Source organism: Rattus norvegicus, chromosome 7 (assembly GCF_021556685.1).
Source record: "Rattus norvegicus strain SHRSP/BbbUtx chromosome 7, alternate assembly SHRSP_T2T, whole genome shotgun sequence".
NCBI classification, from domain to species: Eukaryota; Metazoa; Chordata; class Mammalia; order Rodentia; family Muridae; genus Rattus; species Rattus norvegicus.
In genome coordinates this window covers 123,676,613-123,688,247 of record NC_141540.1, presented here as the reverse complement: position 1 = coordinate 123,688,247, position 11,635 = coordinate 123,676,613, and the positions used below count along the sequence as shown (strand labels likewise).

Here is an 11,635-nt window from a genome sequence, read left to right as displayed (position 1 = left end):
CCTGGGGGCTGCTGAGGTCTGGACTGCTTATGGAGTACCCGTCAGCTACCTCAGTTGGGTTCTCACCCAGATGGGCTCCTTCTTAAGTTTTCTAGGCTTAGGAAATGTCCCCCTTCCCATCCTGGGCTCATTCTCCCTCACACCGGTGTCATTCATTCTAGCACTCTGGTTCCTTCCTGGAGTCTCTTGACCCGCCTCTCCACTGTGTCTGGGGGTCTCCTCTGCTTCCTCACAGCAAGCGCACTCACTGATGGGGCAGAGGTTCCCAGAGGTAGCCTTCAGCTCTCACCCGCAGCCTTGCCTTGAGCTGTGATTGAGGAAGGCATACTGTGCACACATGATGTGCTCATGGAAAGGAAGAATCAGCCAGGGACGAGGACAGACACGGCCTCTCTGGGGACCAGGAGCAGTCAGGTCTGAGGCAGGGGCAGATCAGGCCCATTGGAGAAATCAGGTCAAGTCTTCCAGGTCAAAGTTTCTGGTCTCTGGTAGCTGCTGTTTCATTGCTATGGGATGGTGGCTTGAAGGGGCAGTGCCTGGGCCTGACTGGGTCACAGAACTGGATCATGGGGACCTAAGGGAGTAAAACTGAAGTGCAAGGACCCCATTAAAAAAAAAACTTCGGGGCTGGGGATTTAGCTCAGTGGTAGAGCGCTTACCTAGGAAGCGCAAGGCCCTGGGTTCGATCCCCAGCTCCGAAAAAAAAAGAACCAAAAAAAAAAAAAAAAAAAAAAAAAAAAAAAAAAAAACTTCATTGAAATATAATTTCCATACTGTAACATTTTTTCTTTTTCTATAACTAGTAACTTTGTATATATTTAATCATACTGTTACTGTGATGTTCCTTTCTTTGACAGTTACATACACAGATACAATTAGCTCAGGCTGGTCTTGAATTCAAAATGCTTGCCTCAGTCTTCCAAGTGCTGGGACTACAGATGTGGGTGCCAACACTTCTGGCTCCATGTCGCTAAAGTGTGTGCGTGATATGCTGGCTTTTAATATATTTCCAGACGTGTGTAAGCACTGATTTTGTTTATTTCCAGAATGTTTTAATCATTCTCCCAAGAAACCCTGAACCTATTAACAATCATCCCCATTCCTCTCTTTCCTACCTCCTGGCCTGGTCACCACTAATTTACTTTCTACCCTTGATCTTAGCCAAAAGGCTTAGAAGCAATGGCTAATCTATTTTCTTTCTCTATGATTTTGACAGTCTTGAATGCTTAAAATAAAAAACTTAAAAAATTAAAATAAAATGAAATAAAGATAGAAACGGATGATCTGTGTCCTTGTGCATAGCATGCTTTCAAGGCTCATCCAGGTGACAGCAGGCACTGGTACTCTGCCTTTTCACAGCTGAGTAATAGTCCAAGGAACACACTTACCACGGTTCATCTGGGAGTGAACACCTGAGCTGTCTCCACCTTTTCAGTGCCGTGAATGATGCTGCACAAAATATAAGGTGGAAACTTGTCCTCTCCCGGCCTCCATCCTTCCTCTCTTCTCTCCCGTTCTTTCCAACTGTGTGTGTGTGAACACATGTGGAGGTCAGAGGTTGGCATCAAGTATCTTCCTCAATAGTGCTCCACCTTTAAAAAAAAAAAAGAAAAATATTGAGTACAGATTTCTGTGTGCAGATACATGCATGCCAGGGCACACATGTAAAGCTTGGAGGAGAACCTTGGTTGTTGGTTCATCTTTTATCTTATCAAGATAGCAGGCTCTCTTGTTGTTGGCCACTGTGTAGGCTAGGCTACCTGGCCTTGTTAGCTTCCGGGAGTGCTCCCGTCTCCACTTCTCATCTCATCGTTGGAGGACAAGGATGTCAGGTGCATGCTGTTGTGTCTGGCTGCACTGGGGTTTTAAATTCAGGTCAGCATGCTTAAGGGGACAGAGTTTTACCTAACACTCTGGGATCTCACTATGTAGCCTGACTGGCTTCAACAATTGATCCCTTGTCCCGAGTGCTGGGATTACAAATGTGTGCCACCACGCCTGGCTGTACTTTTGCTTCTTTGGGTGTATATGACTAGTTAGGTGTTGTAGTATACTATTCTTGGTGGCTGCACCATTTTTCACTCCCAGCATCAGAGCACAAAGATTCTGGTTTTCCCGCATGCCCACCAGCACTTATTATTTCCCATCTTCCTTGATAACGTGATAACAGCCAGCATCCCAGTGGGTGTGGAATGATGTTTCCCTGTATTTTGATCAATCACTAATGATGTATTCGTATATCTTCTTTTTTAAAAATCAGACAAGGTTGGCCTCCAACTTGGTATGTAGCTAAGGATGACCTTGAATGTTTAAAAATTTTACATTCATTATTTTTGTGTTTGTGTTCCTGTCCATGTCTATGTGTGTGTGTGTGTCTGTGTCTGTGTATGGTGTGTGAGTATGTATGTGTTTTGTGTGTAAGTGTGTGTATGTGTGTGAGTGTGCATATGTGTTTGTGAGTGTGTGTATGTGTGTGTCTGTGAGTGTGCGTATGTGTTTGTGAGTGTGTGAGTGTGAGTATGTGTGAGTGTGTGTATGTGTGATTGTGTGTATGTGAGTGTGTGTATATGTAAGTGTGAATGTGTGTGAGTATGTGTGTGTCTGTGTGTGAGTGTGTATGTGTTTGTGAGTGTGTGAGTGTGTGTCTGTGTATGGTGTGTGAGTATGTGTGTGTCTTGTGTGTGAGTGTGTGTGTATATGTGTGTGAGTGTGTGTATGTGTTTGTGAGTGTGTGTGAGTGTGTGTATGGTGTGTGAGTATGTGTGTGTCTTGTGTGTGAGTGTGTATGTATATGTGTGTGAGTGTGTGTATGTGTTTGTGAGTGTGTGTGACTGTGTGTATATGGTGTGTGAGTATGTGTGTGTCTTGTGTGTGAGTGTGTGTATATGTGTGAGTGTGCATATGTGTGAGTGTGCATATGTGTTTGTGAGTGTGTGTGAGTGTGTATATGTAAGTGTGAGTGTGTGAGTATGTGTGTGTATGTGTGTGAGCATGTATGTGAGTGCGTGTGTGAGTGTGAGTGTGTGTATGTGTGTGAGTGTGTGTATGTGTTTGTGAGTGTGTGTGAGTGTGTGTATGTGTGTGTCTTGTGTGTGAGTGTGTGTATGTGTGTGTCTTGTGTGTGAGTGTGTGTATGTGTGTGAGTGTGCATATGTGTGTGTCTTGTGTGTGAGTGTGTGTATGTGTGTGAGTGTGCATATGTGTGTGTGAGTGTACATATGTGTTTGTGAGTGTGTGAGAGTGTGTATATGTAAGTGTGAGTGTGTGTGAGTATGTGTGTGTCTTGTGTGTGAGTGTGTGTATGTGTGTGAGTGTGCATATGTGTGTGAGTGTGCATATGTGTTTGTGAGTGTGTGTGAGAGTGTGTATATGTAAGTGTGAGTGTGTGTGAGTATGTGTGTGTCTTGTGTGTGAGTGTGTGTATGTGTGTGAGTGTGCATATGTGTGTGAGTGTGCATATGTGTTTGTGAGTGTGTGTGAGAGTGTGTATATGTAAGTGTGAGTGTGTGTGAGTATGTGTGTATGTGTGTGAGCATGTATGTGAGTGCGTGTATGTGTGAGTGTGAGTGTGTGCATGTGTGTGTGAGAGTGTGTAAATGTGTGAGTGTGTGTATGTGTGCGTATGTGTGTGAGCATGTATGTGAGTGCGTGTATGTGTGAGTGTGAATGTGTGCATGTGTGTGCATGTGTGTGTGAGTGTGTGTGAGTGTGTGTATGTGTTTGTGAGTGTGTGTGAGTGTGTGTATGTGTGTGTGAGTATGTGTGTGAGTATGTGTGTATGTATGTGTGTGGTGCTGCAATGCCTGTAAAGATCAGAGGACAACTTGAGCTTGCTGAGCTTGCAGAAAATTGGTTCTCATCTTCTGTCATGTTGGTTCAAGGGCTTGAACCCACGTTCTCAAGATTGTTAGCAAGTACCTTACCCAAAGAGCCACCTCTGCGTGACCTTGAACTTTCCATCCTCCTGCCTCCACCTCCTGAGTGCCCAGATTCCAAGAGTGTGCCGCACTACTGAGGAGCTCACCCAGAGCTTTGTCCGTCTTAGGCTGCACTCTACCTTCCAAGTTACATCGCCAGCACTGATTTGCATGTCTTCTTTGGAGAAAGATCTATGCCGACTTCTGGCTGGTTATAAAAGTGGGCTGACACCCTTTTCCAAGTGCTGTAGGGATTTGTGTATTTGTGTATTTCTGAATGCAGGTCCTTACTAGGGGAAAGGAGCTGGGGTGTCAGGCCCAGCGGCCAGGTCATCGGAACTGGTACTGGAGCCTGTAGGGTGTGGACTCAGAGGTCTTTTCTGGGAATATGGACAACTGCCCCACCCCCATGAGCCTCTCTAGTTTCCCTGCTTCTACCTCAGATATCTCCTGGCTAAGACTTCCAGGGCTACAGTGTCCTGATCCCCCAGGCCTGTGAAGGCTGGGGACAGGAGAAACCGCCTCCTTTCAGGAGGCCTCAGAGCCGATGCCACCTGCTCTCTGCCTGCCGTGACACCACAGCCACCACTCTGTTAGGTCAGCTGCCTCCCCCACAGCCCAGAGGCCAAGGCCAAGGCCTCCCAGGAGGTGGTCACCAAGAAGAGAGGAGGCCCAGGAAGGAAGCCTGCCAAGGGCAGCCGAAGCTGGGTGGGTCAGGCCCTCCCTCTCTTTGCTTAGTTAAACTTTCCTGAACTTTCCACAGCTTGTAAGCTGAGCTTCTCTAACTTTGAGAACCCTGGGAGATGTAAAAAAAACAAAATCCTGACCACAGCCACTGGCTGATTCTTCCCAGGCATTTGGGAGATTTTTCCCCCCTTTGTGGTTACTCAGGGCTAGAAGCCCAGCTGTAAACACAGGACCTTACTGCCTCTGTCTGTGGGTTATCATCACTTGGGGCTGACTGTCCCAGGCGTCATGGCCGAGGTTCTGTGGCTCATCAGTAGGTATTCTTTCTGTGATCTCTGGGTCATTTCACTGCAGGATGACACAGTTGCTGTCCTCTGGGCACAAGGAACTGAGTGGAAAGGAGACTGGATTCAAGCAGGGGGACTCAGGTGCAGCTAGGGGTCCGAGGAGCCACCTCTGGAGTTTGAAGAGGGGTCTACCAATAGAGAGCTCTGAATTGTCCTTCGAGGAAGGCTAGGAGTTTAAAAGGGCAGCAGAAAGTCCCAGGCAGAGAGCAGCATGGAAGGGTACTCCTGTCCTTGGGGTGATCTGCTAAGAGGACCCTACAACCAGCCACAGAGTCACACTGAGGACAGCTATCTGGGGGGTGGGAAAAGTAGAGGGCGAGAGTAGAACCAGCTGAGGCCAAATAACCCTGGCTTCCCAACAGAACAATTTTTATGGCTCCGCTACATTTCCCAGTGATGCTCCCAAGAGCTAAGCCTCCAGGTCTCCTGTAGTGTTTCCTGGCCCCTCGGTCCACCGAGCCTCTGTCCTCCAGATCCTGAGGCTGCTGGCCCCTCTCCCAAGAGAACTTCTGGGTTGAGACAGCACATTCTGCTTTTGTAGGATTGGGCCTCGGGCTTGCTCCTCTCTCCCGCAGCGCCCCAGCTGGGCCTGCCACCCGCCACCTGCCACCCGCCCACGTGGATCCCCCTCTGCCCCTGCTGGCGCCGAGAAGGCTTTGGCAGACTCTGGGCCCTGAGGCCTCTCTGCTCAGTGATTACGCGGCAGCCGGTGGGCTCCGGAGCCAGAGCGAGAGATTTATTGTGGTTTTTAGGGGGCGTTTAGGAGCCGACGTGATAATGTCTGTGAACGCACTTTGTAAACTGTAGCGGGGGAGTGCCATGTGCACGCGAGGGGCGGGGAGCTCAGCCCCCACATGACATCCTGGGGCTTAGCTGAGAAGCCCCTCCAGTTTAGAGGGGTGGGTGGGCTGGAGAGATCCTCCTAGGCTCTAGAAGGGGGAATTCTAGGCTATGTCTGACGGAGCCTTAGGCTTGCGGGAGTCTCTCTGTGTCACCAGACAGCCATAGAATGAGCGGTGAGCCAGAAAACTGCCCAAGTTACCCCGCTGGCCCAAGAAGCCCTGTTGCACGGAGGAGTGACTGCCTGACTGCTGAGTGGCAAGGAAGACCCTAGGTCCCCTCCTCAGTTCTACTGCTGCAGGGTGGGGGTTGGGAGTTGAGTTAACAGCGCAAATGGGCTGTCTCCTAGGAAGGGGAGCTGCACACAGGCAATGGAGCATCGCCATCCCACCCTGCACACTTAACATCACCACCTGAGGATTGTTTTAAGAGTTACTAGGTTTTACTTTATGTGCGTGTGTGCGTGTGTGCGTGTGTGTGTGTGTATGTGTGTGTGTGTGTGTGTGTGTATGCACATGGCACGCTTGCCTGAAGTGTATGTGCACGAGGTGGGTGTAGGTGCCCCAGAGGCCACAAGAGGGTATCAGATGCCCTGGAATTGGAGTTCAACACAATTGCGAGCTACCCAGTCCGAGGAAGTGAATCTTGATCATGTGTAAGAGCAGCATGTGCTCTTAACCGCTAAGCCATCTCTCCAGGCCCTAGCTGGAGAGTCTTATTCCATTACAAGTATCATGAGCACCTACTATGTGCTTGGCACTGTTCTGCACACTGTAGGGTACCATTAGTATAGCAGGAATAAAGACACACTGAAGTTAGGCATAGTGGCCTACCTCTGTAATTCCAGAACTTGGGAGGCAGAGGCAGGGGGAGGAAGAGTTCAAAGTCATCTTTGTCAACAGAGCAAGTTCAAGGCCAACCTGGGAGACATAAGACCCTGTGTCAAATGAACCCCAAATAACAAAAAGAGAGGAAGACCTGAACCCTTATACTCCTGGATTTGGGGGGAAGGAGGGTGGAAGTGGATGATACACAGTTCAATAATGAATGCTATAAATAAAAGATTGTTACTATAGAGAGAGTAAAATGGGCTGGAGAGATGGCTCAGTGGTTTAAGAATACTTGTTGCTCTTCCAGAGGACCTGAGTTCAAGTTCCAGCAACCACATGGCAGCTCACAACAGTCTGTAATTCCAGTTCCAGAGAACCTGGCAGAGAACTCACATAGACATGCAGGCAGAAGACCAATGCACACGAAAATAAATAAATCTTTAAAAAGGAGTTGGATCCAGGAGCCAGGAAAACTGGAAAATTGAGGACAATGAGTCCAGGGAGGTCAAGAGAGCCCCCTATGGAGTTTCTGCTTTCCTCTTTCCAGGTGGTACCCCTTCCATGGTCTCCAGAACAATTCTGAGTCATCAGAGGACTAGCTGATCTCCCAATTAGAGCTAATACCTACTACTAACGTCGGCAGCCTAGACACCCTTGGGGGGCTCCCAGATATACACGCAGGAGCTGTCCACGTGGTTCAAGGCTGGACAAGAGAGACCTGTCTGCAACCGCTCTGGTATTCAAGTTCCCATCTTTCTTTCAATATAGACCAAGCCTTAGCCATAACACCTACAATGTCCAAAAGGGACATCCCCCTGCTTCAGAGCAGATACAGTAAAGTCCAGGAGGTGAGCCTGATCTATACTGAAGGAGAGATGGGCACTTGAATACTAGAGCAGCTGACAGTCAGCCACTGTGCATGCGGCCATGCTCCCGAAACCTGCTCAGAAATCTCAACCTGCCCATGTGGAATTTGAACAGTTACTACATTCTAATTTCCACACAAAGCCTCGTGGTCTCATGGGGACAGTAGGAAAGTCTCATTGAAGTTGGGACTGAGTAACAGCAGGCAAAGGAATGCTAGTGGGTGTTACTACTGCTTGGTGCTATTCTAAACACAGGCCCTGAGTTACCTGAATTTAATCTCTACACCACCTGCTATGGTGGGGAGTGTCGCTGATAACCTCATTTACAGACAGGACCACTGAGGCCCAGTAAGGGCCAGTGACTTACCCAATGCTACACTGGTTGTGGACTGGGAACGCTGGCTGGCCCATGCTTCTAACTGCTCCCTTTGCCAAGTCTTGAGCTTTACCCAGTTGTGCTGAGGGCTTTACATGCATTGTCCCATGACAGGCTCATTATGATCACTTAAGTAAATTGGGCTTATGATTGGCATCTACGCATTTCAAGAGGGAAAGCAACGGAGACCCTGAACCAGTCAGTCACAACTGGGAGGTTGGGAGATCCGTGTTTAGATCCAGGGTGGCCCATCTCTGAGCCTGAGCATTTGGCCTCCTGCTCTCCTCCTCCCTGGCAGCCTGCTGTCTTGCTTGATGCTTCTAAAAACCACAGGGGCTTTTTCTCTCCCTGAGAGGCTGTTCCCCAGGCAGCACTCACAGTCATGCTCAAGAAGAGGTTTTGTGAGCTGTGCCCGACTGCTGGCTGATGAGCCAGGCTTGCTTCTTGGTCCCCTCATGGAGGAAGGTCCCCACAGAGCTCCTGTGTCCAGGGATTGGTTGGGAGGTTGGGGCAGCACCTTGAGCATTTGCCTGGGTTGCGTATGGCTCCACGGGGAAGACCTGTCTGGGTTCCAATCTGTCCTCCATCACAGACAGCCCCAACTCCCAGGGATGTAGTTCTAGATCCAGCCCTCAGGGAGGTCTTTACTTCCTTTGCTGGCTGAATACTCTGGTGTGTGTGTGTGTGCGTGCGTGCGTGCGTGCGTGTGTGTGTGTGTGTGTGTGTGTGTGTGCACTCTCGCAGGGGTGAGGGAGTGAGGATGCAGGGCAGCAGGGGGGATAAAGGCTCCTGGCATAGTGTTCTACCAGCCTTGTGATCTTGAGAGTACCCTGTCTCACCTGTTTTATTCCTGCAAAATGACACCCTTGTGGTAGTGGGTTTGTGACATATTTCTAGAAAACCTGTGTCTGGTTGACTGGAAAGGAGCAGGTTCTTGGTAGGCTCTTTGCAACTACTCCTCTCTGCTCAGAAGTGGCAGAATAAAGGAGCCAAAGACACCTGCCTAGGGGACTCTACAGACCGTGGCTGGTCTGGATCTATGCGCTCCTGCTGCTCAGGTTTTCTCCAGAGACATCAGCTAGTGCTGCGCTCAGATCCTGTGATCCCGAGGCCTGGAAGTGGCCTCCTACAGGCTGGGATGGCACAGCTGGGCCTTCCCAGATGGTCCTGGGCATTCTCCAGCTGCGGTGAACCTTCTGAGAGAGACTGAATGCCAGTTTGAGGGCAGCAGTAGAGACCCAGAAGCATTGGCAGTGGGATTAAGGTAGAGAAAAAAAATGAAGCATGGAAATCATTAGCTTTCTTGGTTGGTGAGAGCGGCCCCCGAATGAGCATTTGGGGCTTTAAAAATGAACATCAGCTGCAGGGACCGGTGCCCTGGGCCCGCCACGGCCCAGGCAGCCTCCTGGAATTTCAATCCCGGCCATTCTTAGGTTGCGGCTCAGCCAACACTTACCGAGTGCCTACTGTGGGCTAGGCCTAGAGCCAGGATGGAGGTACAATCCAGCCAGCGAGCAGCAGCCCTGTGGTGACAGGCAGCCACAGAGACAGTGATGCCAGCCTGTGAGGAAGAAGGCAGGCAGGGCAGGCACCACCATCCCCTGGGGGTCCTGTGGGCACTGGGAGGGCCTGTCAGCAGTATGGAGTCTTTATAGAAGGCCTTAAACGGGATGGGCATCCTACAGGGAGGGTCTGCAAGGGTTCGGGGATTTGCAGGTTGACTGGAGTGTTTGGCTAAGGGACCGGCAGGTGGGCCTAGTGGGGACTGAGGACAGCTGCAGGCCAGTGTCTGCCCAGACCTCTGCCAAGAGACACTGCAGGATGGAGAGGCATCTGCCCCAGGCTTCTCTTTTCTTAACTGCGTAGATGTGTGGATTTTTTATGAGAAAAGCTTCCATTTTTAAATGATGGGAATTAATTCTAATTAAAAACAACAACAACAAAAAAATCTCCGAAAAACCAACAACCACCGCGTCAAACCAAGCATGGCTTCAGGCTGGATTTGGTGCGTGGGCCAAGAGTTTCTGCTCTTTGGTTGCGGTGGTGATGGGGGCACCGGGTGGAGCTGCCCGGTAGAAGGTGGGGCACTGCAGGGGGCGGGTCCCCCCTCCAGCGGCGCCGACGCGCGGGGGGCTGGGCGCGGGTGGGCGGGGGTGGAGCGCCCCCCCCCAGCCCTGCGCGCCGCGGCCGCCCGCCGCCTCCATCCGGGCCTCTCCCCACCTCCCGCCCGCCCGCCCCCGCCCGCGCCCCTCCCCCGCCGGCGCACGGCGCCCGCCGCCCCTCCTCCGCCCGCCCTCCGCCCGCTCTCCCCGGCTCCCTCCCGGTCTCTCTTAAGTGCCATCGAGGGGCGCCGGGAATTGCAGCCAGTAAATCGCGCCCCACCACTCAGCCGCGGGGCCACCGCAGCGGCGCCGCCCGCGCCCCGCCGGGAGCCCCGCGCCGCCCGCCCGGGCGCCTTTCCAGGGCCCGCGAGGCCCGCCCCCACCCGCGCGGCGCTGCGCAGGGCCTGCCCCCGGGCCGGCCGGGGCGCGCGGGGGCCCGCGCTGGAGGCGAGGACGCGGCGGCCGCGGGGCGCACGGCCCGGAGCGCGCGGCCCGCGCCCCCGCGCGCCCTGCCCGCGCCCGCGGCCCGCGCTCCGGAGCCCGGCCCCGTTGCCCGGGCTCTCCTGCGGGACCGATGCCGGCCCTCCGGCCGCCAGGGTAAGCGGGCAACGGGGCGCGGCGGGGAGGCGGGAGGGGGGCGCCCGGCGCCCGCCCAGCGCCAGCGTCTGGCACGTGGGGGCGTCCCGAGTTCCCTCTGGAGGCTGGACAGGTGGCGACGACGCGGGGGTGTGATGCTCCGAGGCCCGCACTTAGTTAGCTGCGTGCCTACTGTGCGCGCGATGGGCTGGAGTGAGAGCGGTTCGTCCCCATTGTACGGATGAGAAAACGGAGGCCAAAGGGGCAGATAGCTGGCCCTTGATCCCCAGTAAAGAGCTGGACGAGCCAGGATTTGACCCCACGGTTGCTTGACACCAAAGCTACAGCAGCCCCCTCCAGGCACACACAGGCAATATAGAGTGAGCGTATGAATATTTCATTGTCAAAAAGAAGGGGAAAAAATATCATCCATTGTCCCACCACCATAATGCAGCCACTGTAAGCGTCTGGGCCCTTTATTTAGGCCTTGTTCTTTCTCTTCTACATGACAGTTTGCTTTGGGGTCAGTGGGACCCTGGTTCCTTCTAACTGTGCCTAACCTGAGGTCTCCAGCCTAGGGAATAGGGGACGCCCCCAGGGTGGCAGGGGGATTAGATGCAGAAAGGGGAGGAGGTGGGGGGGCGAGGACTTAGGGGGAAGGGCATCCTCTGGGCAGGTCACATAATACCTAGTCAGTGCAGGACTAGTGGCAGCCTCAGAGACTGGGGAGGTGGGGCAGCCAGATCTTGTGCTTCCAGCAGGACAGCCCTGAGCAGCACTGAACTGGGAGGTACCTCTGGGCCCTCCACACCTGCCCTTACCAGAGCCTCATATTCCCATACTGAATCCTCCTCTCTGGTTTCCCTGCTCCTGGGAAGTGACCTACTCCAAAAGCAGAAGTCTCATGCTGTGCACAGTTGGACCTGGAGACACTCTGTAGGTCCTGGTCTGTCCCAAGCCCAGGTCTGGCATTTGGGGCCTGCTGGAAGATTCCCTGGCCCAATTCCTTACCTATTCCAGGCCTGTAACCTTTCCCCACCCAGTACCCAAACTGGAGACCTCAGGACCCTAGCCTGCCAGACACCCGGGTAACT

At 52.4% G+C, this 11,635-nt stretch overlaps 1 protein-coding gene across 1 annotated transcript in view; it reads left to right on the top strand.

The window, feature by feature from the left end:
* Window positions 1–10,338: 10,338 nt before the first annotated feature.
* The window catches only part of Tcf20 (transcription factor 20), a gene marked incomplete at its 5' end in the record, with an annotated part of 150,508 nt that continues 149,211 nt past the window's right edge, over window positions 10,339–11,635 (top strand). Inside the window, 1 exon segment of the mRNA NM_001439829.1 lies at window positions 10,339–10,562.